General features: G+C 32.6%; 1 protein-coding gene across 3 annotated transcripts in view; it reads right to left on the bottom strand.

Annotated features, from left to right (window-relative positions):
- Invadolysin (leishmanolysin-like peptidase, invadolysin) overlaps positions 1-19,349 on the bottom strand; it is a 379,264-nt gene that overhangs the window by 80,459 nt on the left and 279,456 nt on the right. Inside the window, exon 4 of one of the 3 annotated variants that reach the window (XM_076364967.1) lies at positions 17,281-17,351. The exons of the other annotated variants lie outside the window; for them this stretch is intronic. The gene's annotated coding sequence lies outside the window, so the exon portion shown is untranslated. The remainder of the gene's footprint in view (positions 1-17,280; positions 17,352-19,349) is intronic. 3 annotated transcript variants of the gene reach the window in all.

The raw sequence follows: 19,349 nt of genomic DNA, 5'->3' as shown, positions 1-19,349 counted from the left end.
GCAAACAATTTTTCCTATACATGTAATACCTGGTCTCTTTTAGTTTTCGTGATATTCTCAAAAATATACAGAAAAATTACCTATGATAATTATTTACCTAATTATTTGGCCATTAAAATTTCACATCAAGCTGAAATTGTTCACCCATACCATCATGTATTGATGTTGTTTCTTACAATATATACGCAGAAGTTTTACGTTGATCATAGAGATTGGTATTAGCGGGACTCATTTTTTCCAATCTGATAGAATTATTTGCTCCGCACTTCCCCGTTCACCATCTTCCTAGAAAAACAAGCCCCACTCATAGCAATCTCTATTATCTGAATGAAACTCAGTTTTCTATATTATACGGAACAGCTTCAATAAGTGAAGAAAAACATATGATACGATATACGTTTTTATGTAGAATGAAAAACTAAAAGAGATCAGCTATTGTAAGTACATATAGGAAAGACTTGTTCAGAGTGACGTTCTTAAGAACACATGTACAGAAAATAAAATTGAAAGTATTTCACCGAGCGGAAGATGGTACTGTAACTACGGAAAAACCAATCTGCACTCGTAACACGGGCTAAATAGATTTGGCTGTACCAAAGTGACACTTTGAATCCCCGGCATGGTGCTGCGTATCCACTTGTCACCAAAATGGGAGAGTTCCGAAAAGATATAAGCCGTGCATGACTTGACAAGCAATGATACTCCTCTTGAGTTCACAATTGTTTATCTTGTTCTGTATTCCATAGATGGTTTCACTCAACAGTGTACTCTACAACATAACCCTCAATTTAATTCGTACAGTGAACATTTCAAGATAGAAATCTTATCTAGCATTGCTATATGTAAACATAAAAGACAGAAATCTTAAAATTATTGCATAGCTAGTTGACACAAATAGTTAAATATTAGGTAAAAGTTTTATTAAAATCTTTTATTACAAATATCGCTTTCATAGTCACAGTTCTATTACCTAAAAATCATAATAACAGCAATTGAAAAAAAATAACATTAAGTATCTATGTGCTTACTCTGCGGTTTTAAAATACATTGTCCAAGAGGAAAAATCCTGAGGAAAACGATCAGCAGCTTTCATGTCAATTACGATAATTTGATAAAAAATATTTCTCATAAAAATACGTCAGACAACATTTGTTTTATCTGCTGTGAGTTGTTTTGTACTTTACTTTTAGACTAGACAAGCCTAGTCAAATATCTTAGAAACTAGAGTTAGAACAATATTACTGAGAGGTGTTGATATCAATATTGTAGGAAGTTTAGAGTTATTTGTAAATATTTAATGTAAAAATCACTCAAATCTTATAAACAAAACGATAATAAAACAGTTTGTTAATACAGCTACAACAGAAACACACAAAAATACTACCGTTATGGTCACTATATAACCACTCTCTCGCTAATTACAACCAAAAGTCTTTTCCGCACGCATTCCCACTCGCTTTTAAAGCATACTCCCATTCTCTATGTTCGTCTCACGCTTACATCCTTCTGACTTGTACTCTAATCTTTCGTCCATAACCAAAATCCACGTAGTCACGTAAATACACGCTTCGTTTTCACGGTCCCAGTCGCTCGGTCCTAAATACTTTTCTTTCGCTCTTCTCCAATTCTACTTATACTATAAAATTATTGTTTCTTTATGTGATTATGCACAATCTAGAAAAATTTGCGAAGCCTCCAAATGCTGCCTTTATAATTGTCTCTCGCAGACAAATTCATATTTTCGGTCGCAATGTATGTCATTGAATATGCCATCAGTCGGAAAAGTGCCAACATTTTTCGCGCCATCACAATTATCAGGCTGTCCTTCGCTCCATGCATCGTAACCAACTTTAAAGGTAGAGTCGTCGAAAATGGTTACCCAGTCACTTTCCAAAAACATATAGTGTATACCAATATAAGCTCCATCTTTAGCCCTCTTGGCTATTACTTTGTTATACATTTAGAGAGGAGTTAAGTATAATAACTTAAGTCAAAGATGTAGAATAATACTTTTTCGCAGAATGTTCTTTTAATGCATATAAGCATATACAATTAAACAGAACTCAATAGAATTCAGCGATATTAAATATCCTTATTTAAGAAATACATAGTTGCTAGACAGGTGACATTTACTTTCCATTTTCTCCGAATTCTTCTTATGGTGTATTATACATTACTCATTAATATGGAAACAATGAAAGAGAAATAACGTTTCGTGTTTTCAAATATTTAAATAAAGTAACTGCTAGAAAATTGGTAGAGTAAAGTAAGAACAGCAAGTTAATTAGTAAAGTAAGGAAAGGATATTATGCAGACCAATTTCTACCATTTTCTTCCGGTCGAATGTATTACACTGATTTCCCCACCAATTATTATTTATCTCTCACGCTATAGCTGCTGATCTTTTTTTTATCAGGGCACAGGGGCAAGGGGAGACGTCCACATGCCGCGCTCGGACTGATTGTATGACACCCTTTGTCAGTCGAGATAAAATGCAATACCCTTTTCTCAGTAGAGTAACGATCCTCATTTTCTCTCTAAATTCATGTATAAAAAGACCCACTAGAGAACGAATAGCGTAGTTGTTAGTTAAAAGTCAAACCTTCCGTCTTAAGTACTTTCACTCTTCCAATGGGGATAAACGAATTATACTGTTCATCGTATAATATTGAACCTCCCGCAAATAACAGAATTAGAAGAGTGAACTCTTCCTATACTCCACGGATATAATTGGAATATACTTATTTGCGTAATTCCAAATTATCTAAAACTTTAAACATAAAATCTATACGAAAAAGGGACGCGAAGAGAATATTTCTCTTCTTTTAAACTTCTTCCTCGTTGCGCACAGTGACACTTATTATGACTGCTCAGTTTCGTCACATCTTTGTTACAAACCGAGCTGCCGAAACTGTACCGCCATTACTATCGGACCGATCGCCGGGAGTGGACTCTTTCTTACTTTGTTGGTAACAGTTTTTTAAGCGTAACTCTATCTTGGCAAGCGCAGTGGAACTAGATAATATATTTTTGTGTCAAGCGAAATGTTGACACTTTGAACACAAGCTACTTATGTTTAATAAATCAAGTTTAACGACACCTGGGTAGTTTCATAAGAGATAAGTATTATATGCCAATCAGATTATCAAAATAGATTTTTCTCAAAAATGAAGTCTCAAACGAACAAATCTTTTTTTATCAGTTACATGACACCCTGTATATCGAATCACATACTGATTCTGTCATCTCACCTGATGCAGTATTAACTAACTATAGTGTTGAGGAAACCTCAAAATAATTTAAAAAATTTGAAAATTGATATTTCAGAAGTCTTACTAACGAGATCCGTAAAACATCGGTCCGCGGAACTCAAGTTTCTGAATCGTGAAAAACAAACACGAAGTGGGAAAATATTGTGGGAATTCCGAATTAGTCAAACGTTTCCACATTGCATTCGCGTGAAGTCGCGTTAGCTCCCTTCGTGGCAGTTGTGCTTGGGACTCTGGAACAAAGCTCTTAACTTCCGTAATTTCAATTTCAGATTATTCGCCCCGGCATTTCCATGGCACGGTTTCGCGAACATTGTCACCTGTAGCCGCCACGGGACTCGCAATCACTGCAACTCAAATTGAATTTCCATGTGGATGCTGACTTATTGATAGTCAGGTACGTTATTACTTCAACGCATATCAATACGAAGATAAATCTGCCACAATAAAACTATTGCATTTTTTAAAAGTATTAGTAACTAACATTTATGCATCAGTATATCCGAATAAACTAGATTCGTCTTCATGCCAATATTTCCGTAATTATTGAAAGTACAAAAAATGTTTTAGATGAAAATTGTTTGACATGGACAACTTTTTAAAATACATATTATTTCGATGTCCCAATATCAAGCGTCAAAATTTCGGAAACGTGTACGGAACCCTCAAACTAAGAAAATAAGACTTTTGGAGATATAATTGTTTTTGCCCTGTTTCGAAGAAAATCACGGAAATCAGAAAAAACTGTTTCCATTTTATTTACTTATTTTACTTATTTGTTTATTAGAACAATATTTGTACTAAAAAGCTAACTATATCTCTAGATAACTATAAAGTACTATTCGCAACAAAATGTAGTAATATATACTACAAAATTCTCACTGCAGCACCGATTTTCATATAATTGTTAAATGTTGTGTAAATGCACATTTTGTAAGAAAGCAAGTGTAGTGTAAAGATGGCAAGCATGAACAGAGTGAAGATGACTGATGACCACGACGTACCGCATCAACGCTCGAGAGCGGCAAGTTCGAAGAGGAAAATATCGGAAGGGGAAATTGCGAGAAAAGCTTGGAATATAGAAGAATATTCGAGAAGGTTCGGTTTAGATCAGCTTCCGCTTCGGAAGTGTCAAAAATCGACCAGTAAATCCGTGGCATCAGTCAATTACACTGTGGAACACGATTTTTGTTTTGTAATATCCACTAGGTGATCCTTATAGAGTTCCTTACGCTAAATACGAATCCGACAGCCAAATTGCTGGGTCACGTCCAGTTTTCGAAAAAAATAGGTTTTTGTAAAAGCGGTTGAATTTTTCAGAGAAACAAGTGTTGCGTGAAAATTAAAAATAGGCAGTTAAAATTTGTTGTAAAAAATAGAGGAGAGTTGCTCGAATGTGTAGCTATATAAATTTTGAATATTGCATATTATTAAATGTTTGTAAATGATGATCAAAGTTTAAAAAAGGGTAGATGCGCATACTTTGTACGCACTTCTGTTACATCTCTACGAAAAGTGGTTTGGCTAGCACGAATGCACTATGGAATATTGGATTCTGCAGACATTTCTGAAGAGGAACCTCCCGCAGAAAGCGTGAGAACGGTTTTTCTTTGGGACAGGTTAAGAAAATGTCCGTGAAGAGCGCGTGCACGGAACTTCGGCGCCACACGGCCATCGAATCGCGAGATTTGATTCGCCCCGTACAATATAATGATCAAAGGTACATTAAATACTAAATTTAGCCACCTTAGAGACTAATAATAATAAACATATTTGAATTTCCAAGCTTAACTTACCATTTTAAATGTGAAGTTTCGAATAACGTATTTTAGACTAACTAGAAATTCGTTGCGTTCTAACACGTGCTGGTTGCAAACGACGCTTTGAAACAATTGAAGATATGTTCCATTAAGTGTAGGGAAGATGTATGAAGGAATATGGACGATCAGTTCTATTGTGTTTTATTCTTCTTTCTTGATGGTTTAGAAAATAATAATCCCTGATACATTACTTATTCAGGCGACTGAATTATATGGACAGGATTATTGAACCATTTCTTAATTTTCTTCGCTTTATAACGTTAAAAGTTGTACTTATAGCTATGTTATTTATAGAACAAATGCTTCTTTGATGTTTCTTAACATATCACAGCTTCCGACTTCGTTATTACTTGATTCCCGCAAATTAAAAGTGTTTTGCCTAATAGTTCTTTTAATCCATTTTAATTTTCTCTTGGCATGTGATTTAGTTCCCTTTAATAACCTGTGGCTAACAGGAGTTTAACTCAGCGAAGCTAAAGCTAATTTAATGTTGGTATACCTGACTTGATGTTACTTCCCTTTGTATTTTTAGAATATCCATTTCATCCCTGACGTCTTTCTTCCGAAAGCCTGCATTTCCTTTGTTATCATCTTCCACTCGCATCAGTTATGCTGTTTGAAGAGCATTCTGTCCATGTATATCTATTCTAGAAAAATGGAAAATTCTCACCCACATTTAATTAACGTAAAATTTAGGTAGGAGGTTCCATTAAGTTCTTCAAATGATTCTCGTAGAAAATTATGTTCATTTTCTTCATGAGCTTTAAGTTTCATAATACTTCACCCTCAGTATCATAATTTTTCGCTTACGCTTACAAACATTCCTATCGATGTATGTTTAAATACCGTGATACCGTGAAAATAAATTTAAAAATCCTAATGCAACAAGTTTTTATTGAAATGGAAAAATGTGAATATAACATAAATGTTACGCCATGTAGAAAATGTTATAATGTTAAGATATTGCGGATTTTTATACAATTTTACTACTATTGCTATTAACACTAGTTTTATATGGAGAGTAGGGGAATTAGGGTAAAACGGACCGGTCGGGTAAAACGGGTCACTAATGTTTTCAATAAATAAATAGCCCGTATCGAGTTGATATCGCATGATATGGTTCTAATAACTCCTCGATATAGTTTTATATTGACTGCAGAGCAGTGCATGAGATATTTTTCGATTAAAAACACCAGAAAGATATTTAGTGAAAAAGTTTTTATGCCACAGAAGTGTTTGAAGCACTGTTTTTTATCTATAAATTAAAAAATTGAACAAAATAACTACAGTACTGGATTCTACGTCCCTTAAGCTGTACTTTTGACACTTAAGTTATTTTTTTATCTCATGCGGAATTGTAAATTTCACATGCTTTGCTAAATTATGATGCACGGAGTAAAACAGAAAACTTAAGCACAAGAGTCCCTTTTTATGTGCTTTGTCTAAATTTTTATTCGGTATATATGGGATGGCGGAGGATTTGGCGAGAACAAACACAGGTGTATTTGTATTTTTATTGAAATGGACTGTAAGTGACTAGAATTAAACTAAACTATGTGTCTTAATCTATTCTACGCAATACTACGCTGTTCCACGCCGGTCTACTCTGATTTACTACTCTAGATTCTCAAATTACATTGTTCCACGCTAGTCTACTCTATCGTGCTCCTCTCAACTACGAAACTACACTCTCTACGCTAGTCCACTCTGACCTGCTCCTCTCAACTCACAAAATTACTCTGTGTTAAAAAGGCCTTACAATCATCTTAAATACTAATCTCGTAAACATGGGGCATGATTCTGCAGGCCGTCACCGGACGCCTGCGAACCATCTGAGTCCAAGTGACCTGGTCGTAACGGTCCGAGTATACCTACCGTATCCGGCCTTACGCGTCGCACCCCACATATGTTTGTGATTTTTGTTCCTAAAATCATATATATTTCTACTTTATTTATATCAGTTAACAATTAAATATATTAAGCTAGCAATTTTGATTTAGTAGAAATAAAGATATTGTATTCTTATATGATTTTACACCAGTATCCCGTTCTTCCCTACCATTTTTTAGAAGGGGATATTTCACTACCTTTAGGAAATCTTATTTTCCTTCGTAACTAAATATTAAAAAAAAAAATCTTATATTTCCTAATAGCCAGAGGTCTACTTAAAACTTGCAAAAAAAGTTTCATGCGTTTATTGCTAAAGATAGTTCATTATTACAATTAAAAAAAGGATCCCATTTTACACTATTTTCCCCTGTGTCATATCTATAGTAGCAGGAAATGATGAGATATTCCTTTGTGCAAACAGTCGTAAAATACGAATCGTTTCGAAACAGTTCTGAAGCACCAAGTCTATCACGAGTAATCGTGTGAAAAAGTCATCTTTGTTTGGAAATACTAGCAATCTATGTTCTTTCATAGTGTCTCGTCGTCAAATAGATTGTTCGAATGTTTATCGTTAGATAAATGCCGGGAGTAACGGAGCAATGACTATATGCTACAATGAAGATTCTGATGGCGATATTTAAATCCTTGAAACTAAAGAGCATACGCTATTCGAAGAGAATGTATTCGAAGATTTTAACACGGGAAGAAGATAAAATATGGAAATGAAAAAATAGAGAAGTGAGATTTTCCACAAAACTGGAAGACCAGAACACCGCCGCAGTAGGTATCATACGGAGCAGAAATAATTTCTGAATATAAATGCGAGTGAAAACCGTGGCATCAATGATATTGTATTTGCCGACTGCAAAAGGAGAAACAGAAAATGTAAAAGCACATCTAGAAGCTTTGTATTTGTTTCCCAAATGAAATGTAAATGGGTATTCTCCGTATAAAATTGATAACAATCAGTTCAATGAAATACTTTAATAGCGGAGCTCCCAGCGGTGAGTTTATGGCGTCTGCAATTGTTACGCGATGTAACAATTACCTTATAGAAAATTTAATAAGAGGTACTTCAAAGTACACAGAAAAAAAGAAATAATAAAGGTAGTTTACTTTACACTGAAAATCATACGTTTTTTATTTCTAAAGAATTGTGACAAATATGAAAGCAATTCTATAATAAACAGGAAAAAATAGGATAATACAGAAACAGAAATGATAAGATACATTTTGGTTTTTTCACTTCAATCGTGGGTATAAAAGTCTAAAAAAGCTAGAAATGGCGACCGCGAGAAATGTACAATTGGAGAATTTCAAAACTGTCCATTTTCCGACCAATAATTAAATACAGTGGAATGATTGAAATAAATGGCTGAATGTGCTACTGACTGTTTTGTCATTGCTGAATGAATATGTGTACGTTGTGTAAGATTGCGTAATATGTAAAAAGTTTTGTAAAAGGCAAAGATTGCGGTATACGCAGTGTCTCACCGAAATAGGAGTACGCTAATGTTTCCGTTGCTTTTAGATTTAGAAAGAAACTTCCCGGATAATAATATGTATTATTTATTTTAAAATCATCGGATCCACTTAGGAGTATTTAGACCTTTCAAGAGGTCTAATCGAAAACGTCGATTAGTGTCCTGTCTTTTAGTGTCATTCTTTTACATTAAGCACATTAAATATTATGTTTTGTTTCCTCCACGAAATGCACAAGTATCTTACATTCGATCTCACTAAACGAACGAAAAGAATTAAAAGCTAAAATAAAAATGTTACATTGATTTCGATAGAAGATGATTACAATTAAAGCCTGAGCTGATTAAGGAAGTGTGGTAATGATCAGAAGTAGAAGAAATCAAAGAGCTGCACTCTAATCACAAGATTAAAGTCTTTGAAGTTCAGCTTCGGATTAAAAGATAACTGGCTCTCGCTTTCTGAAAACGAAAGGAATAACGAACCGAGTCTGAATCTTATGAAGCGTGTGATTTCCTCGTAACTTTTAGATCCGATCTGGTGCTCTTTAACACTGACCGAGTACCTCGTTGATTTCCCGCATCCAGGTCACTGTTCACGCTTTGGCAACAGTCACACCACATTTAAGGTACTCATTATAACATTAGCCACGGCTTTTTATATATTTGTTGAACTTGTTAATTTCATGCAAAGTAATATAGGCACATTTACATTACAGTTTCATTTAAATGAAAAATAAATTTGTAGATGTTAATATCCATCGGTTCATTTAAAATCAACCGTTATAGTGTCTAATAGGTGTAATAAATACTATATAAACTTATTATTCGCAAATAACTTTGCAAACAATCGAATATAAATAAAGTTACAATCCTAAAATAAAAGATTGAATATATATAAAGACTTAAATTACCCTATTTAAAAGAATTACAATTTTACAACTTTTTCTAATTTCAACAAGAAAAGAGTTATAGTCTGTCCCAATTATTAGATACACCCTGTCGTGTCGTATCGGTATACGAATTACAGGACTTAGAGTCGCCGCGAAAATATTGACACCTCTCAAAAATATGTATTCTACCATGAAAAGCAATTTGTTTAGATTTTTTGGGGGCCCTAATTCACGTAGTCCGTTTACATTCGTCACTTTACCATGTAGTTTAAATCAGACAATTGTGAAAGCCAAACGTGTAATTCTAAGTTTATGTAAGAAACTCACGTGGAAAGTAAGTTGACACATATTTTTACTAACATTTTCTTACAAAATATTTATACAGTAACTGTTAATTTACAATCTACTCGTCGAATTTCCTATATGGAGCAGTATTCTACAAAGTGTTTTGTGTTTGTATGCAAAACACCGTTTTCTAGTTCCGTAAATACAAGAAGTCACTCATGCAGAAAAATCACTAATATTTAACAGAAGAATGAAGGTAGATTTTTTGAGAAAAATTGCAGCGAGTTTTAACATTTTCGCGGAAACTGTTAGGAAGATCGTAAGTAGATTAGGAAAGAATGGAACTGCAGAAAGTCAAAATCTGAACGTCTATAAACAACAACACCTAGAGAAGATCGAGTTTTTTTACGAAAAGTTTTTAAAAACCATTTCATTTTGACCAAACAGTTAAAATCTGATTTCAATTTATTGATTCAGGAAATTCAAATTCGAACACGAATAAAAGAAACAAAATTGCTCGGGCGAATATCGAGAAAACGACCCTGAGTAAGAAAAACCAATGCTCGAAAACGTTTAATATTCGCAAAACAATTTATAAGCAAGCCATTGGATTTTTGAAAAGATATTATATTTAATGATAACTCAAAATTTTAACTTCATTGTCATAATACAAGGATATGTGTACGGAGAAAACATGGCGATTGTTTAACCCTACAACAATAACACCTACAGTTATACACGGTGGGGGCTTACTGTGCATATTAATAGGTGAAGAGTATGTAAATATTTTATAACAAAATAATAAAAATGAACATTCAGGATAATTATGTTCTGCTACAAGATAACAACCTCAAACACATATGCAAAGTAGCAACGCGACATTTTTATTTAATACACACATCTTACAAAGATCATAGAAACATTTGAAGTGGTACAAAGGGCAGGTCCAGTGAACCGTGAAAGATTAGTAAAAATAATTTCTAGTGCTGAATTATGTATACTTAAATATATTGCGTTACTAACGTAAGACAAGCCGGCCTGTGGCTGAAAAGTGAAGAGGGACAAGAAGACTCGGCCGCACGCTCCACTTCAGCTCGCGGCTCGGTCAGTAACAAACGTGCCTAAACTAATTCCGCCATTACTATCGGGCCGAGCGCCGCGAGCAGACATTTCCCCTTGCCCTTCGTCCCTTTTCAGCCACAGGCCGATTTGGCTCATGTCAGTAATGCACTGTATATAGGTGTTGATGATAATGCAAGTCACTTCATATGAAGCGTTTGTGAAAGTCACTGAGATAAAAATCATAAAATCGCTAACTAATAGACTGGATTCAAACCTAATTGAAAATTTCAGGGCAATATGGAAAAAATTAAATCAACTCAAAAAAGCCTAAACACAAAGACGAACATCGCAAAGGCATAAAACAGAATGCCAAAACTGAATGCGAGAACTGAATGAAATCTATGTTCACACTCATAAAAGCGGTTATCCGTGCATGTGCACGTGTGACAGAATATTAAATAATATTTTTTTTCAGTTAACTAATGTAAGAATTAAATAAATGATAGTTTATTTCTTTGTAAACTTATAACGTCGAATATTCTTTTTGAGAACTTTAGTCTGTCGAAAACTTATTTCTTAACACCTCTTCTATTCGACAATGAACCGTTTTAAGTCCAATTAAGCTCTTAGACTTACACTTAGACCACTTCGGACAACAAGGATCAACATTATGATTGCAAGAGTCGTTTTGCCGCTCGGTCCTGATCGCTAACAGGTAGCCTGCCATGTCAAAGCAGCACTTTACATGGAATATAAGTTTCAATCGATGCACTTCATTACATAACAATTTTCTTTGAACAGAAAACATAACACATAGTCATAAAATTACAGGCATTTCATAATTGATTGAAAATTCTAACAGTTTCATTCAACCCTTGACTTAAATTCTTTTTTTGTTGTATGATGCATCTAAAAATTGATATTAACATGCATTCATTGAGACCTTCTTGCAAGTGTACTACATACATGCATTTGCATTGCACGAAACTAGGAAGACTATTTTCAGCTTTCTATTCCGCAAATCATCTCGTTCGTTGATGTCTGATTCAAGCACAGCAATCACCGTTTCGTGAATTACAGTGTCACCATTATCGGTATTTCAACGCATTAATCAAAGCGACATACGTGGACAAATATCATCCTCTATATCATATGGATACTGTCTTCGCTACGAACGTTGAAAATTATTGCTACCACTGTCACATTTATAAATTAAAGTATGGAAATATTTTATATAGTAAATTATGTTAAGTATAGGATAAATAAATATTTTTAAAAAACATTGCGTTAAAACATGACTAAAAAAATATAATCTTTCCTTAAATAATAAAATTCCTGAAAAACCTTACAACATGCTCTTTGGATTAATTGCAAAATAACATTTTCTAATATATACCATATTTGAAATAAAGAATTCAAGAAAATGTACTAATGAATGAACAAGAATCGGAAACATAAACGAAACACAAAAGAAAAGATAAGCTCCGAAAATAAAAAGTAACATAGATTGTATATATTATATCATAACTAGTTCGGAAATAAAAATTTAAGTTCATTAAAAAATATTACATGAAGGTAAACCTCATAAATTAGTATGCCAGCATTATATATAAATATTTGTCAGATATAACTTTATAATACGGACGCAGTTATTGAATAAATTCCAATAAGAATTTATAAAGGATTAACTAATTAAATTTTTTAATAAAAAATACAAAAATTTGTCTAGTGGAATGGAAAAGTATTCCATGTTTTATAAGAAATATATTTATGTCAATTATAAAGCATATAGACATACAACAAACAAATTTCTCAAGAGTAATTACTTAACGATCACTCGTTATCGTCCTTTATAGGCGATGTTAGACAATAGGCCTACAAAGTTCTATTATTCTCTTCATCTATTGTACCGATATCACGTCAGTGTCTAACGCTTATCATGTTCCCCTAATATAGATTAGGTGACTCAGGATTGTCAATGTCTGCCTAAACTGAATCGATAGCCTTTGTAATGTGTATTCATTAATTATCACTTGCCTAGTAATTACTGTCACACAGTGGTCTGAAACCGTCAAATCACGAGCTGAATTCAAATTTTCAACTCTGTTAGAAATGAATGACATTTGGGCTATTAGTTCTTAAATGTGTAGACTAGTTATTGGTGTAAGAATAAATTACAATAGTTCACTAATAATTGTTTGGGAGTTTTCAAATCGGAAAAAATGCTTTTCTACGAAAAATCACACGTTTTCCAAAAAATATAGCACTGTGTTATATATTTTGTAGAAACGATAACTTTATCTATTAACGAATGTTGAAACAACTTTAGAAAGTATCACAGAAATGTATTTTTTCTATCAAAAACGAAAAGCAAGGAAAAGATATTATGGTTATATCTAATATAACTATATATATAGTCGATAGATCAATGGCAAACTATACAAATACGATTGAAATAAGCAAAAATTGTCTCTAATGTAATTCGATTATGTATTGCTATGTAATCATCACATACCGAGTGTAATCTTTTAACAGAGCAAACATTCTACTTATTTATATTAACAGTTATACTAATTGAAGGAGTTTTTTATGATTTTATTAATGTGTGATATTTCATATACTACACTGTTATACACTTTCCGAGGTGTTTTATATATGAATACACTCACATGCAAAATTAAAGGAATACAAAATCTTCGAAAGACTAGTGATATACAAAATATGAATTTAAGTAAAATGGGGGAAAAATATCCTACGTTGTTTTAAGAGGCCATTGTAAAAGTGAAATTTTGCTTTAAATTCTTGGTAGAATCACTCATAAAAAATTTGAGATCGTTTGTAAAATTATCTGAATTTGCAAAATTTTTGCAACGAGGGAGTATGCTCCCACTGATTATATAATATGTGAACATTTTATATTGAAAAGAACTAGAAATTGCGAAGACAGTAGTTCCACGTTTTAAAATAAGTTCAGCTAAAATACCGTACGATTTGTTTTTCATGAAATTATAACAGTTTAAACATTGACAACATTGCATCAAAGATTTGATGTTTCTTTGATTTTATATGCAAGCGCATTATGTATTATAGATGTATGATATTTCACACTGACCTATTAGACATTTTTTCTGTAGATTAGAATAATATCCAATAATACTGGAAAAAGTGAATTTTTTAAAGCTTTAACAGAAGTTAATTTAAAGGTTGTTCACAAATTTACTCATCGTATTTTCTATAATAATTTTCGCTAATGCCAAAACGATTGAGATAATCTTAACCATAATTCAGCACTAACGCAGAAATTATACGTTGACCGACAGTTTGATAAAATGAGCCCTTCACGTTGTATATTTTAATGGATAATTAAATAACTAAATTCGCAAAAACAGTAGTTAAAAGTAAATAATGTAAATGTGCATTTACATGTCAGATTATTTATGTTGCAAAGAATGCTGCGTAACTACTAATAATTTTTATACATCAATAGAGTTGGCTAACATATTATTAGAAAAACAATTACAAGCAAGTTGTTGGAAATAAGTGTAAAAAAGAATTTTTATCTTGTGAAGCTAAGAAATAACATAATTTTCAAACGATAAAGATCTAAAGCACTTTGTCCATTTTTACGAGAAGAAAACAAAATTACCTAGAAGAAGGTTTCAAAATACATAAGTACTCGACTACTTAGTTTTCCAACAGAATGATTAACCCTTTGCAATTGGTACATTTTGCTGGTAGCAATACCAATTTGTCGAAGCAAATTTATATTTTTAAAATTATTTTTCTACAGATGATTTATATGAAATTGAGTATTGAACAGTGTTTACTTATTTTATTATTCAGATTTAATTATATTATTATTTAGGAAAATACGCGATATTATCGAACAGGATACATAGAATTTGAATTGAATCAGAAGGGTGGTTTACAGTGTTCCAATGAATCAGGAATCTAAGTCCAATGAATCAGAAATCCGGTAGTGATTTACAGCTGCATGGGGATAGAGGCTATGTGGATAATGCGCAGGTCTTGTGGGGCTAAGAGTAGACCATAAACCTTGCAGTATAGTGGAACTTTATGGACGTTATACAGAGATCTATCACGATCAGCGGATTTCCGGGGACGTTTAAGAGCGATCACAGTTGTTGTGTGGAGTCGACTTACCTTAAAACTGGTATATGCAAAATCTAAGCTGTAACCTTGCTCGAAGTATGAGTTACGTATTTACCTAGCAAAATGGTAATTAACACACCAAACAATACATATTTTATACATCCGCTCATTTATCATCCACACATCTTATACATAAACGTAATAGCATTACCTTTGAACATAATTCAGGAGTGAATGTGGCCATAGAATACCTCACAATGTGACGCATTCAATTATTTGATAAATTGAGTTTCTGTTTGAAGATTATTTGTAATTTTAATATGGACAAACTTTTCTAGTGTTATTAAGAACTTGTATTAAATGTTTAGTATAATATATGTGTATTCATTAACAACATTTTTATTTATTCTATTAATTATTGTATATCAAATATACAAATATCATAATGTAATCATGATTGCTGAATTCTTGTACAAATTGCAAGTGTTTTAATATATACTAAATAATTACTGATAATCAGATGCAAATGATTAATATTTAACATTTTGTTACAACATAATATATTTCATGAAGGAAAGTAATTTTAATCTAAAAATTAAATTACTCTTCTACCATATTAAAATCTTATTCTAGGTATTATTATAGATAATTAGAAATATTTTAGTTTATGCCAAATTATTAACATTTATACATATAAAAAATCGTTATTAGAATAACATAAAATAAATGTCTGAAGAAGATGATACTAAATAGGTTTGGAGGATCCTTTTAATAATTGACGTAACAAAAATGGCAAAAAATGAATAAGATGTAAAAATGAAATATCAGAATATGCATGTAGAATAAAAGAGACATATAAAAAGTTGATGTATGCAGAAAGAAGAAGATCAAACACAGAAGAGACATTTAACAAATAAAAAATGAAACGACGAGCAGCTAAATGTGCAGAATGTATTCGTCCACCAAAGAGACGTACCGCATCGTCCCTTCCGCGTCGTTGCATCTGGGTGCAGGTGTAGTATCAGACACTTTAATTTTGGAGAGTGCATCATTTACATCGTGGTCGACTGACCACGTCTCAGAATCACTAACCGTAACCGAATACGAATAAAAGTACAGAATTACTACGCGAACAACACTGGTAGTCGTTTGCTGAGATTAACGAGATCTTGAAGACCATAATTACCCTACGAAAAAGGTATACACAACATTTCTGTACTAACGAAGTTATTAAAGTACATACTGATAGAGAATCTTAATTATCCAAATTAGCTAAGAGTTATAATGTACGAGTAATTTTTAAATTTATATTACTAATTATAAGTTACACACAAGACGGATCAGTTACATCGAGTGGTTAATCAGTTAATACGCATATTAATATTTTAATATTGACATTTTAAACAATATTTTTGAAACTTAACCGCTCTAATTTTCAATGATTTATATATTTGAATTTAGGTTTTTTTGATATTCTTCCTTCCCATGGGATAGTGATTTACAAAACGAATCAAAATTTCCTTATTATACTTATAAAATAAAGTTCATTGGAGTGTAGAATATAAAATGAAAATTGCAATAATCGTCAGAAATTATCAATTAATGTTTGAAGATAAAACAAAGTCTGCCATTCTGTTATTTCTGATTATTATCAATTTATATTGATGTACAGAATAAATTCAAATGTTTAACATTACTTTCTGATTCATGGCAGAATACAGCCATAAATTGTTAATTAGCGAGACGCTATCGGCGACTAAAACGATAAATTTTAAAAATCAGTTGATTAAGTAAATCAAAGGACATGTCAGAAAGAAGTAACTAACACGAATTCCACAATATTGCACGAAAAATTAGCAATTTAAAAACAATTTTAATACTAAATACAATTTTTTTTGTCCAAAACCCAACTTAAGAAAACTTTAATCTAATTTATTGAAATTATTATATATAGTATTATATTGTTGCGATACATCGAACTAACGAGGTTGCGATGTATCGAACTCGTCCCTCCAGTACGCACGGCTGAACCAACCTTTAGGATCTGAAGGGGGTTGAAATAAACTGGTCGCTAAGGAGTTGGTCAGAGTAAACGAAGACAAGCGAGTAGTCCTCGAGCGAACGTAGACGAGAAAAGACGTGTCAAACTATAGACTACATTGTGTAATATTTGTATGAAATTGTAAATATAAGTGTATAAAGAACATTGTAAATAAATATGTCGCGGGCGAGCACCCCAGGACCCGCCCAGCGCAACAATATATATTATTATATATGGAAATTATTGTACATAGGAATTTAATTAGAATTTATCTACTTAGCACATGTGCCACTGCAGGAAACATTAATGTCATTCGTGCATGAATGACACGACACGCAATATAATAATAAAAGATTATTTGTAAATTAAAAACTTCATATTAACGAACTAAACTGTAGGTACCATAAAGACGCCTCTGGTATTACTTACCTCTGTAAGAAATACCAAATCACGAAATGTATCAGTCCTGCTTATGTATTTGGTGAAATGTTGAATCTTACCTGTAACAATTAAACGCAATCAATTATAAAAATATTTCAACTGTAAAATATATGAGCAATGGTCACGAGTATAGTAATGGCTGTATAATACACACAATTTCAATAATACTCTTATAATATATTTTTGAAAACTATGTGCATACTTTTCTGTTGACGATAAGCCGAAAACTATTTAAAGCTGCATTTAATCTCATTTTTTTTAAATTTTACATCTGAAATAAGATTTCCTAATAAGATTTTGTATGTATTAATAAATGTTTCTTGAAAATTAGATTCTTCATTTTTTTAGTTACAATAAAGAAAAGTGGATGTTTCAATAAGAAAAATTTAATTTTTCATATAATAGATATACTAGATACTATTTCCTTATTTTTTAAAATCTTAAAAACCTGCGAATGACAAATAGTCATTAACATAAAAATGAAAATATCTTCATCAAAGATAAAGAATCGAAAAATGTTAAATATATTTTGTCTACGTTCATGTAATGTGAGTACATACCAGGATTAATCTATCTTAAGATTTATTGTCACTTCACAAACTAAAAAACAGTTAGGAAAAAGTACGTGATCTGAAAATCTGTTATCCCAAGTTGCATGGTGTACGTTTCCAGCAGAGTACCATGACCATATTGCAAAATCGCACAGAAAAAGCCGAAGTGGTATATATACACGGGTTTATACGCGTCAATGATAAGTTGATTACTAAATCTTGAACGCATCTGATCGGAATTTTCAATTATTTACAACCTTAATCTCTTAACACTGACGCTTGTGTCATGTATGAGTACTATACTTGGCTAGAGAAAAATGTTTGAACCTATAAAATGGTGGAATTCTAAGAGTGTAATTTGTTTTTTACACATATACGAAAATTTTTTAGTACAAAAAGTTACAAAGTACATAGCTAGGTACGTTAAGAAGATAAAATAACTTGGATAAAATAACATCACTTTTGAATCATATTTTATTTTCCCATGTATGATTCCTTTTACAGGTAATCGAACATCTTGCATTGTAAAATCTCTTGCATATCATATTTACTTTAATGAATTTTTTATTTTTATCATTGATTGATTATGAAAATATTACAAGTTCTATATATGTACTTCTTGCTTCATTTAAATGATTAAAAATGGTTTCATAGTCGAATGAATAACCATCAGTGTAGCGACTTCATCACCACGTTTTTAATTGATTTGTCCGTCCGCGGTTCTCTGTTTTGAACCGGGTATGTAACCCCGGCATTTACGCATTTTTGGAGCATTTTCGGCGAGCGGCATACAACAGTAGACGAGCGACATCCGATTTTCGATTGGAACAGTAGAAAAACGGCATCTAGAGATTCCATTATTAACTGGAGCATCGTACCGCCGACGCGTAACTCCAAAAAGTACATGGTCCAAGCGCGCTGTATAAAGATACGAATAAATATCAGATTTTGACCTTTCCGCGAACGCAAAACGGGTGTGAATTGTGTTTTACTGTCTCCTCAATAACACCTTACATCGCACTAAAATCAGTCATTGTGATATCATTCTGATATCTTAATCTAAATATATCAAGGAAATTATATTAATTATTGTTTTAAGAGCGAATAACAATGAAAATATAAACCCAATAAAGTACCAGAAATAGAGAATGTGGGTTGGAAATAGACAGGATTATAAATGCAATTATTATATATAATTATAGAAATGTATACACGTCGTAACATAAGTTGTGGCGGCATAACGGGACACAGGAAAGGTTTTCTTGCCGTGCGGATGCTCTAGCCCAGGTAGCACGGGTAAGCAAACATCAGCGTTGCAGACCCGTGCGGGTGCGTTAAATTGTCGAGCCCTAAAACGGGCGATGAAACAAACTACCTAGCTCCGCACGTGGGGGAAAACCTTCCTTTTCCGAACGGAATCACGGGAATTTCCATGTACCCCATATCTTTGTCTGCGGACAAAGATGTGGGGGTGAAGCGACGTTAAATGGAAGCCGCCGTGATAGC

This window comes from Nomia melanderi, chromosome 2 (assembly GCF_051020985.1).
Source record: "Nomia melanderi isolate GNS246 chromosome 2, iyNomMela1, whole genome shotgun sequence".
Lineage (NCBI taxonomy): Eukaryota > Metazoa > Arthropoda > Insecta > Hymenoptera > Halictidae > Nomia > Nomia melanderi.
Note: the sequence above shows the minus strand (reverse complement) of the source record. Positions and strands in the feature narration are given on the sequence as shown.